General features: G+C 39.0%; 1 protein-coding gene across 3 annotated transcripts in view; it reads right to left on the minus strand.

Annotated features, from left to right (window-relative positions):
* dennd4b (DENN/MADD domain containing 4B) overlaps window positions 1–11,393 on the minus strand; it is a 45,563-nt gene extending 34,170 nt beyond the window's left edge. For 2 of the 3 annotated variants that reach the window (XM_087174949.1, XM_023409621.2), the window contains exon 1: window positions 11,278–11,393. The gene's annotated coding sequence lies outside the window, so the exon portion shown is untranslated. Of the gene's footprint in view, window positions 1–731; window positions 881–11,277 lie in introns of those variants that run through there. The other variant, XM_087174948.1, reaches the window with a different exon arrangement.
* Window positions 11,394–12,086: the final 693 nt, after the last annotated feature.

The following is a 12,086-nucleotide window of genomic DNA, read 5'->3' on the forward strand; positions in this document are numbered from 1 at the left end:
GTGTCCATGTGTAGTGTGATTATAGATCAGCTCTAGGTTCTATATTAATAATGTGAAAGTATCAAAGCCTCAGTCCACAGAGAAATGCACACAGCCTGTATTCAGAAACTGAGCCTTAAAACCAGCCGTCAGGACTTCTGGAACTTTGTGATGTCACAACAAAGCAGTCACCAAGCCCCGCCCACCTGGACCCACCATCCAAACCTTAAAGGATTTGGTTTCTCTGAGTGTTTTTACCTGAAATCTGATATATTTATATTGGATCACTCAGAAAAAAAATCTTAAGAGAGGCTCAGAGCCTCCTCTCTTCTGATTGGCTCACCGACCTGTTGTTACTAGAGCTCCAGAGAGAAGCCTGAGAGAGGAGATGTAAAACTACACTGGGATGGTTTTTATGTCTTCTTATGGATCAACACTTCAAATAAAACACAGAAGAAGAGCCTCTCAGATGACAATCTTCAATTATCAAAATTGTTGTGTATTCCTTTTCAGTCAAGTAACAGATGAATTAGGAAGCAAATTAATTTAGTAATAGTAATGAGGTGAGAGTGTGACCAACCAGAAAAAACCAAACCACCGTTTGTTTGTTTGTGGTTGTGATGAGGCTTTTGTTCAGAACTGATGACACGCTGCTCTTCTCAGTGTTAACAAAAACCCCTTCATCACATACATTCACTAACAACAACGCTTATCTTTGTTGTCTCCATTTAAAAGAAATGATGTTTTCTTACTGCAAGTCTTTCTTCCAGTCACGTCAACAGTCACAAACGGTCCTGGTCTCCGGCAGTCTGCGAGCAGTCCTACCTGAAGAGCTGTCAGGAGCTTTAGGTCTCGTTTTGACAGTTAGTCACTAGGAAGTGAGTGGTGCTGCGACGGAGGAAAGTAGAGCTTTCATTTCCAGTTTCTCAGCCAGTAAAAAAGCACAGCTGAGTGAGATACAGCTGAAGAGGAAGGAAAGTTTTTTTGTTTTTTTCCCAAAGAAGTGAAGGTGACATCTCCACCACACATACACACACAGCGGGCATATCTGTGTGTCAGAGCTGTGAGTGAACTGGTACGAGGGGTGGGGGTGGGGGCGGCGGACCACAACAGCTCTTTGTCTTCTCAGGGAATCCCAGTGTCTAACACACCAGTCTTCATCTCTCAACATGTTCAGTGAGATAATGGATGACATCGCCGATGGAGTCACATGACTGATTTCTATAATCCCACTGAGTCATATATCATGTTGGGTGATTTACAGTTCTCTCTCTCTCCCTCTTTGAATGGACATGAAGCTCTCCTGGTTAAATCCCCAGAATTAATGATGAACAACTGGTTAGAAAATATCTGGTTGTTTGATAAACAGTCAAAAGTTAAAGCAGCATGTGGATGTAAAAACTGAGGGAGAGAAGTCAACTGTGATTTCCAACAGGAAACAACAAAGTATCATGAATTTTGTCTCTGAGGCTCATGGGTATCACAGTATTTAAAGCCAGACCTCACCAAACAGACAGAATAACCTGAAATAATCAAAACACGGACCCACCCAACTGTCAGTGCCACACCCTTCTCTCCCCCCTTGTCATGACTTTAGTCTCTGGGATTATACATTTAAAACTATTTAACATAATTACCACTGTTAGGTACAGCCTTATCAGAGATGCAGTTCCTCTAATAAATCTCAAAAAGATATAACTGCATTTTTTAATATGCATTTTTAGCCTCTAATGTTTGTGAGAGGTGATTTTAAAACCTAATCTGTTGAGACAGGGCAGGAAACATATTTATTCTCATTTCTGAAAGCAGGAGAAGATAGGAGAAAAGTTTGTGGGTGTAACAGTAAAAAAGCTTAAACACCCACAGGGAAATAAAATGCCTTATGAGTAATTATTAATGTCACTTCTGTTTAAGCGAGAAATCTCTCAAAGCTTCTGTGAAGAACTCTGATGGTTAACCTGTCTGATTTCATCACTAACCTCACTTCAAGAGGGAAAAACCTCTTGAGTTAACAACTTCCTTCTCCAGCTGACGTCTCTTGGTTTCGATATCTCATCACTAGTGCTATTGTTTAGTGTTACTTTGACTTCAACACTGCAGAAAACCCAGTGTGTCTGACACTGGTATCAATACTAATCACAAAAGAAGAAATAAACTAAACACCTCATCCAAACGCATGTAAATGGTTTCATTTTAATAACATCATGACTTCCTGTGAGTCACTGAATTTCTCTACAGGATTCAGTGCCTTCATTTTTCTCTGTCCAGATCCAGGTTTTCCTCTGCCATTATTAGACTACGGCAACATGAAAAGGAAAAATTGAAACTGCGTTTTCTCCGTCCATGCTAACACACCTGAAAACACATATCTCATGACCACTACACGTACACTGGGCATGCATGTGCCATTGTGAACAGGAAGCAGATTGTCTACTCAGATTGCGGTTGTTGCAGAAAATACTCTGAACAAAGAACAGCAAAGACAGCTGTAGTGTTAAAATGCAGAATTTAACTGAACAGCTGCTGCTAGCAAAGACGACAAGGACAGTAACACTTTTAATTTCTTTATCCATGTTGTATTCACCACTGGTAAGTCAAGGCCATTGAGAGCCAATCAGGAGGCGAAACGTGTGTGTCTCTGTCACTGTTGGCCGGACTGCAACAGCAGGGTCCGCCCTATAATTGCAAATGTCCCTGTCCGATATTTCCACCACTGCTCAGTAGAGTGTCGAGCAGCAGTCTACAGAGCCTCTGTTTTCCCGGCTGCTCGGGCACTGCAGGGAAGAGAAGGAGCACTTCCAATACACTGAGCTTCGCCTCCATTACAGCAAATGAATTACTTTGATTCCATGTCTCATTATCACTGAAGGAGAGAGAGGAATAACTAAATAAAAGACACACCGAGCAGAGAGAGCAGGAGAGAGGGAAGTCATCGAATGAGGCTTCGTACTAACAACTATGACCAACTCTACATATCAAACAGAGGGAGTCAGACATAAAGACCTGCGTCTAAAAAAAGTCTGTTACGTTCTGGAGTTGAAGTAAGTAAAGACTAAACTATTGTGCATCCAGACAGAGGCTGTGCTTTGTGTGAGAGACTAAATAAGAAATATAATTTACCTCAGAGCCTGTGCCTCAGTAGCTCACCTAGTAGGGCGCTTGCCCTGGGTTTATTCTATGCCCCGACAGGACGGGTTTGAATCTGGCCTGTGGCCCTTTGCTATGTGTCATCCTCTCTCTCTCTCCAATTTTCCTGTCTGTCTTTATCACTATGACTGTAATAAAGTCAAAAGCCTGAAAAAATGACCTAAAAAAGGAAGATAGTCTGTCTCTCCTAACTTTCTCTCTGAGTGTTTAAGTAAGTAAATACAGCTGAAATCACAGATCAGTCTGTCTTTAATTTATGTGTTTGGTGAGTTTGTCAGACGAACTCGCAGTTATAAAATCAAGATTTGACCATACGCAGTCCAGCCACATACTAGGTTGCCCTAGTCATTTCCAAAAGTCTCTGCCTGGCCAGACTACAACGTAACCCCGGTCAAACTAAAAACGTGTCCAGCAGCGTTTCCAAAAGTCTCTGTTTCAGTGGCTCGGAAACTCCAGAGTAGTGTGGACAGTATACGTAGTAAAAGGTATGAGTTTTGAAAATAAAACGTAGTAGTGTGGATGTCGCCTGAAACACCTGGTACTGACAGTTCATCGCTGTACAGGTTGAACATGTGTAACAATGACAGCCTTGTTTGCACATGAGGCCACAAACCATGTAGTTTTACAGTTATCCTGCTGTTCAGTCTTCAGTTCAGTTCACATGCATGTATTTGATGTATTGGACCAAAGCAGTGGTCTCCTGGGTGGAAGATTCACCTATTTTTTTTTTGCTGTAAAAGTGTCTTCAGACCATGACTGTGGAGGCTGTACCTCCCACTGTGTTGTCCTGAACTGAGTAAGCTGTGCTCAGGCAGCGTCAGGAGGCCCTGGGGCCTCGGTGCAGGCCGTCTTAAAAGTGCTAACACCAGGTTTGGCTATTTAAAGCCTCCGCAGAAAACACTGACCAATGTGACAGTTGGTGAAGCTCCCTGCTGCTTTCTAATCTCAGCTGCTGACAACAAAAACATTTCCAACAGAAACACTTCACTGTCTCTGCAGTAAACGGTAATCATCATTCAGGTTTTAGAGGAGGACTCGTCTGTAGCCGGACTGGATTATTACAGACAGACTCAGAGAGCAGAGCTGAAAGTGGAGGAGCTGAAACGGCTGCAGACTCCTGGAGGAGATTTAAATATCCAGAGTCTAAATTTAGAGCGTCCACAGAGCGGCAGCTCATTTTATGAACAGTAGCATCAGGAGGACTGAGAGGACACACAGCCGCTTCCCAAAATTAATTCACATGAGATGATGCCATGTTCATGACGTAAACAACAACCAGAGGAACAAACGAACACACAGGGTTTAGTGTGGACAGGAAGCTGGTCCTCACAGTCACTTTATACTGAACACTGGCAGGCAAAGATTTTCACAAAGAATCAAAGAATCATATATTCTTCTTATAAAAAGTTAAATAGTTTAACAGAGCTGCAACTACGGCTGGGCCAATATTCGATCATATCGCTATTCGATCATATTGAATGTCGCAATATTTTTCTTTTTTTTTTGCAGTTTTGCACAGTCTGCCCTGCTGCTGAGTCAGACCCTCATCTCACTGCTTTACTTACTGTACATTGGCTTGATAAATAAAAGTTTGAACTGCTGTTTAGTGGCAGCATCGCTTATACCTGAAACATAATAAACAATAATATACCTTCTTTTAAATCGCTTCTAAAAATACATTTCTTTCACAAAGCTTTTGAATAATCTCTTTTAAATATTTTACTAAAATTTGATTTTATTATTATTTGTTTTTCTATTTTTATTTAGTTTTTATTGTTTTATCTTGAGTAATTTCACTGCATGTGTTTGTTTTATTATTAGATCCTTGAGAAGCACTTTGTAATCTCGGATTTTGATAGGGGCTATATAAATAAACTTTATCATTAACATATTATTATATTAGAAATATATTATATTGTCACCCTGGACTCTGGGAAACTGGCATTTTTTAACAGTTTTCAGATATTTTACAGACAAAGACATTAATCAACAACGAAAATAATTATGAGTTGATCTAGTTTAACCTGAGACCTCTTGAAATGCTTCAATAACCTGTTGTCATTATTTTTGCAACATTAAGAAGATTTTTAAGAGCAATTAAAGTGTCTGAGTAAAAAACTGTAAAAAAGAAAAAAAAAAAAGAAAAAAAAAGAAAAAAAAAGGGACTTCACACTGGATATGAAAGAACCAGCTACTTTTTTTGCTAAAAAATTGACAACTTATCAAGTTGACAATAAAGATTGTTCAATTAATTCATTGATTAATTGACTAATCCACTCTATAGCAGAAATAAACAAGGAGCTGTGAGTGATTCTCTCACAGATGGTGACTGAGGATGAAGGCTGGCTACAGACCAACACTACTGAGGGCTATTGAACACTAACCCTAACACACACACACACACACACACACACACACACACACACACACACACACACACACACACACACACACACACACACGTCGCTCTGATGTCATTCTCCAGACAACCTCATGCAGAGTGAAATACAACAATGGTGAGTTTAAAATCCAACAACAACAACATAATCAGCTGACAGTAAACAGGTCAGAGGTCACAGCAACACAACAAGTGACAACAGAGAGCTGAAATCTGGTCTGCAACTAATGATTATTTTCATTATTGAATTATTTTTGATTAAAGCTCCATCCAGTCTAAAGGTAGATGTCCATGTGTTGTTTGATTATAAAGCAGGTGTAGTTCTGTATTAATACTATAAATATACATACTACTATATATATATAAACATACATTTTATATATATATATATATATATATATATGAGAGTATCAAAGCCTCAGTCCACAGAGAAATGCACACAGCCTGTATTCAGAAACTGAGCCTTAAAACCAGCCGTCAGGACTTCTGGAACTTTGTGATGTCACAACAAAGCAGTCACCAAGCCCCGCCCACCTGGACCCACCATCCAAACCTTAAAGGATTTGGTTTCTCTGAGTGTTTTACCTGAAATCTGATATATTTATATTGGATCAGTCAGAAAAGAGTCAGCCAATCAGAAGAGAGGCTCAGAGCCTCCTCTCTTCTGATTGGCTCACCGACCTGTTGTTACTAGAGCTGCAGAGAGAAGCCTGAGAGAGGAGATGTAAAACTACACTGAGATGGTTTTTATATCTTCTGATGGATCAACACTTCAAATAAAACACAGAAGAAGAAAATAATTGTTGTCTGTAAAATGCCAGAAAATCACATAAAATCCATCATAATTTCCACAGACCAAAGTAACGTCTTCTAATGTCTTGTTTCTGACCAACAACACAAAAAGTCACATTTGTGAACCTGAAACGACGACTAAGGACAACAGGACAAATGGGATTTTTGACAATTTAAAAAAATATAAATATAAAATTAGATTCCTCCCTTTGATCCATGGTGATAAAAACTGAAAATACAGTTTCACGACTTTGTGTGCACACCCTTCAGGAAACACTGTGATGCAGAATAGTAAAAATGTTTAAAGGGTGTTGTCGTCCTCAGAGAATAATGAACTTCGAGGAGCCCCCGCTCTGCACGTGAGGGTTACACAACCTCCTGAAAAGAGTCGTTCATGTTTCTGCGCTTAAATGGGAGACAGTGAATGCAGCGCAACAGGAATGTAGATGAGCCGGTCTACAGCAAAGACCGTTTGATATAACTCTAGATTTTACAGTTTAATTCTCTCTCTGTCTCTGGCTGAACTGGAAATGTGTTGTGTTGTCTGTCTATACTGCCTCTCACCTAGTGCATGCTGGGACATGCTGCGGGCCCCCTACGACCCAGAAGTGGATCATCTGGTGCAGAAAATGAATGGGTGGATAGTTGTTTCACTGTCTTCAACATCTGTATGATTTATAGTAGAATCTAAGGACTGTAGGTACAAAAAAAGACTGTAGGAAAAATAAAGTCTGACTCCTCACGTCATAAGAATTCATGTCTGATAATGTTTTCAAATGAAGCACTTCTTAGTTTGAATGGATGCTGCTCAGCTGTGTAACCTCCGTCTCTGTCTAACCTCGATTCTGAAATGTGTCAGTAACACTGAGAATTAAACACCGTGGATGTCTGGTCACATCTGTAATCTTGTTCTTAGACCAAAAAAATCTTCTATATTTAAAACCATTTTCTTCAGCTGAAGCTCCCGTACAGCAGCTTCTGTTAAGACATTTCCCATGATCCCCAGCTCTGTCTGTAGGTAAAGTCGAGGCAATAAAACCTGTGATCACACTCTCCTCTAACGGCTTTTTGAGATACTGCTGCCTCTGACTAACTGTTAAAGTGAAGGCTTTTTAATTTTCAGACACAGGTTTCACTTAAACTCACAGTCTGTAACTTCTGTCGCCAAAGGTCTCGCAATCAAAACAAAATCAAAAGACAACGTCGAGTGACAGTGTGAAGTCGTGCGGAATCACAGGAATAATTTTCACCACTGTTACTGTCAGCTTCTCCAATTAGAGAGTTTAAAACATGTCTGGAGAGCAACTTTAAAAATTTGGTTTAAAACTAGATAAAAGTAAATTTTGAGCTTCTGGCAGGAAATCGCAACACTGACACATGATCATTGAGGATGACATCATTCAGAGGCGACCAACGAAACCATTACCATGATTAAAATCACTAATTCTCTGGTTTCTTAACAACATATAGAACATAAGTCTCGTTGTTTTTAATCACTTTAATATGAAAAAGTTACAGATTATAACTTATAAGTAAATATTGATGAAACTATTCTTTTCATGGATGACCAACTTAAAACTAGCTCTTCATGGTGGTTTTCTCTATGCAGCCCTCAGACATGAGACCACTGTGTTAGGCCTGCATCATGTTCATGTAATGAGCTGCACTTCTGGAAAGTAAAGGGCTCCAGAGGAAACTTTCCCCTAGCTGAAAGAAACTGAGCTGTTTCTTATTCTTCCTCTAAACCCAGACCCTGCAGAATCTCTGAGCTCTGATATCAGACACAGTCCTCACTCTGCAGTGACACATTCTTTACAAGAGGCGACACGTCCCCACAGTGTTATCTCAGGTATCCTGCTGCCTGCACATGTTTTACAGTGTTCACCTGCAGAGAGTGTGTGCGTGTGTCAGTGTGTGTCGTACAGCTTCTGTCAACAAACTAAAAAGAGGAAAAATTCAATTTGTATACATACAGTTTGCATTCAAACCAATGGACAAATCAAATGAACCAGAGCTTCATGATGTAAAAGAAATTTGTTTTTCAGACAGACAACTTTCTGCAGGTGAATATTTGACCTGATTCCTGTGCTGAAGATCAGACACCACAGAGCAGATTTTATATTTAGCAGCAGAGTGAAGTAGAACTGTGTGAGGAAAGAGCCCTGCAGCAACATGTTACTGTCCCAAATCCTCCAAACACACACAACCTACACACACATTGAGCAGTCTCAGATTAAAAACCACACGTCTCTATGTTGAGAAAACTCAGAGTCTTAACATGTGAGCAAGTGTGAGGATCCACCTGCACCTGGATCCATCTCAAGGTTTCTGACAGAGTCTGCGTCACCTACAGATGAGAGGTTAGGATATCTGAAGCATCTTTGTTGAATCTCTAACCTTTATCAGTATTATGTAATAATTCGGTAATAATTCTAGTATAAACTATTATTTAATTCTATTTTTTTTTCCCTAAGTTCTTTTTTGAGCAGTTTTTTTTGCCTTTTTGTTTTAGGACAATCACAGGACAGGTTGGGACAGAGGGGAGGACATGCAGCAAAGTGCATGAGCTGGATTTGAAACTGGACTTAAAATTCAGATAATGTTGCCATTGCTGCTCCATAAGAAATACATATTACATTCCTCAAAAACAACCAGTATCCGCTGCAGTTTATGTCATGAAATAACAGAAGAGTTTATTTTTATTTTTTGCTTTACTTTGATGCAGTAAAATGACAAAAGGAAACAAGGAGATCAGGGCTGGTTAAGTTCGAAGAATCCTAAACTGATTTTCCACAAGATCAATTTAAAAACTACTGGTGAAGCTGATTTGTGATTCATTAAAAAATGAATCTAAAAAACTAAAACTTAACTAAATAAAGACAAAAAATTAATAAACAGCTGACAGAATTAATTAAAAAACACACAAATCACATCTGTGTTTAGTAAAAATGCTGGACTAATACTGCAACAATAAATTGATTAACTGATAGCTGATCAACAAAAAATTATTTCATTTGAGAATCGAGTTATCAATTAAGTTAATTATGAAGCAAAAATGTCAAATTTTTCTCAAATTTTTGATATTTTTGATAAAGTAATCAGTTTTTGACGAGATGTTAAAATATGTTCAATTCTTTCTTAAGAATGACTGAATAAACGCAATAATAACTGTATTCATGCTGAACTGTCCCGTGCTGTTTGTATGGAAAAACATCAAGCGGCTCAATACATTCAATGAACACATAGTAGGTTATAGATCAATGTGCAACATATTATACTTGAGCAATTTTTTAGTTTTAAGGTTAAAACACTGGACAAAATTAAAGCTACAACGATTTGCCATTTGCTCAATTAAAAGAAAATTTATCAGCAACTATCTTTTTATGTGATTATTTAAGTGAATTTCAAGCAAAAACACAAAATATTTTTCTTTTCTTCTTTGTTCTAGCTTCTCAAATAGGATGATTTGCTACTTGGTTTTATCATACAAAAGATTAAATAAAATATTTTTGGATAAAACAAGAGATTTAAGGCCATCACATTGGGCTCTAATGATGTGACAACTCCCCAAATCATAAATCGATCAGTGGTTCAGCCACAGGACTGACTGTCTATGAATAATGCAGCAAAGACTGGGGGCGTATGCAGGTAATTGTGGGTCTAGCAGGTCGTCAATGTTAAATATCATGACACTTGAATTTTTTTTTTTTTTTAACGTTAATTAATCAGACAAATGTTTGTGCTTTTGTAATGAATAGTAACGGTAAATACAACAGGAGTGATGATGCATTCAAGAGTAGAAATCAAATTATAAAAGAAAAACTGATAAATACAAGATTGACTTCACCTTTGACCGTTGTTATTGTATTTCACTTAGTTTTGGGATTACCTGATTTTAAATTATGTTTGAATTGACTTAAAAACAGATTCTTTTTTTTCTTTTTATATTTTCTTTTATTTTTGATAAAAAAAATGTATTTAATTTGGTTTCAGGTTTTTCTTGATGCTATTAACCTTGATCTGATCCTGGAAAACCTGCTCACTGTTAAGGTCAGTCTCTATGATGATGCTCCAGCAGAAACCAACAGTCAGACAACTACAGACAGACAGACAGACAGACAGACAGGCAGACAGACAGACAGACCGGCAGATCCTCTTGGAACCACAGAGTCTGCAGGAATCCTCTGAAGCTGATGGAGAGGAGCTGCACTGCAACAAACAGGCCGGAGCAGCTGCTGGAGATTTAAAAACCTCAACCACCTTCACTCGGGTTCCATTATCGGACACAACTTCCCATTTATCTCCACAAACGTCCATCCCTCTAACTCTTCCACTAATAAACCTCCGGTGACTACGATCCGAAACAGCCTGTGTTCGTGTCTCATGCGTCAGTTCACCCGTGTGACAGACGATGGTCGCAGCCGCTGCAACGCAATGTAACCCCGGAGTCAGAAAAAGCACCGAGTTCCATTTTCGGACGCACTCTAAAACCCCGCCTGGTCGGGTTTAGTACATTTTGAGATAAATTACGACTTAAACACGGTTTTATTTAAACACCAGGAACAGGCCGTTCTCATTCTGCTGCAGCACCGTTTAAAATTAACAAACACACAGACGAGACATTTATTGAGAATTCACCGACATGAGTGACTCGGGCCGCTAGCCAACGTGAAAGGCATTTATATACGTTAAATAAACCGGTAAAATACAGCGGGCCTGTCTCGTCTTTAACGCTGCCCGTCCGGCGGTTCAATATTTCGGGGAGAAAACGAAAGAAGTGCTTCCGACGGAGGTGTGTCCGATAATGAGCGCTCCAACGTTCCCGTTAAACGGCACATCTTCTGCTAACCCCCTCCGTTGTTAGCTGGCTAACCAGGCGGCTGCTTTCAGACGTGAACCGTTACCTGGTCCGTTTGTACGACAAGATAAAGTCGGTAAATATGTAATAAGTCGTCTCGTACCTTGTTGTGTCTGCTGGTTTTCCCACAGAGGACTGGAAGGATCATGGTTAGGTCATTCTCATACATGTGACGTCCATGTTTGCTCTGAGGAGCCTCAGCACGAGGTCAAGTTACAAACAACACCGACAACTTCCGCTCACCGATTTCAAAATAAAACCCCTGTCGAGCGATGTAACTTCATTATAACTGATATATTTCTCTGTTTAAATATGATTTCACTGCATAAGTTTCAAACAATTAAAGACACATTACTTCATATATCATTTGACTCATACATGTATTTATAGTTTTATTTTTTTTTAATATTTTTTCAAATTTTTATTCTTAAATATTTCTTGAAAAAAATCCATTTATATCAAAGCTACCTGACTTGCAGTAGTTGCTTTTGCTTTATCTTTCTTTTGATTATCTCTAATATTTTCCATCTTTTTCACTCTCACAAAATGAAAAAAAAAAACACATCATATGTAATGGTATAATGTCACTTCTTCATGTTATTAAACCCCATAAATTTCAAGAGACATGTCTGAGGTAGTGGCTTAGTAATGACCTCAGTATGGCAGCCACTGTCCTGCAGGAAAACAGCAGTAATCAATAAGTTAAATTTTTTCTGCCTAGTCAGCTGTATCCTCCAGGGTTAATAAAGAGGCTCACTAAACTGAACCTGGATCAGTCCCTCCTCCAAAACAAGACACACACATAATCTCTGAGGAGACCTGATTCTTCTTTTCTTGTCTTGGGAGGAAATATTTCATCTGGTTTAGAGAACAAATTGATCAAGATTGTTATCAACAATCCATCAAACTGCC

Source organism: Seriola lalandi, unplaced genomic scaffold (genome assembly GCF_002814215.2).
Source record: "Seriola lalandi dorsalis isolate HSWRI2012SDOR001 ecotype SW California unplaced genomic scaffold, Sedor1 jcf7180002054400, whole genome shotgun sequence".
Classification (NCBI taxonomy): Eukaryota; Metazoa; Chordata; class Actinopteri; order Carangiformes; family Carangidae; genus Seriola; species Seriola lalandi.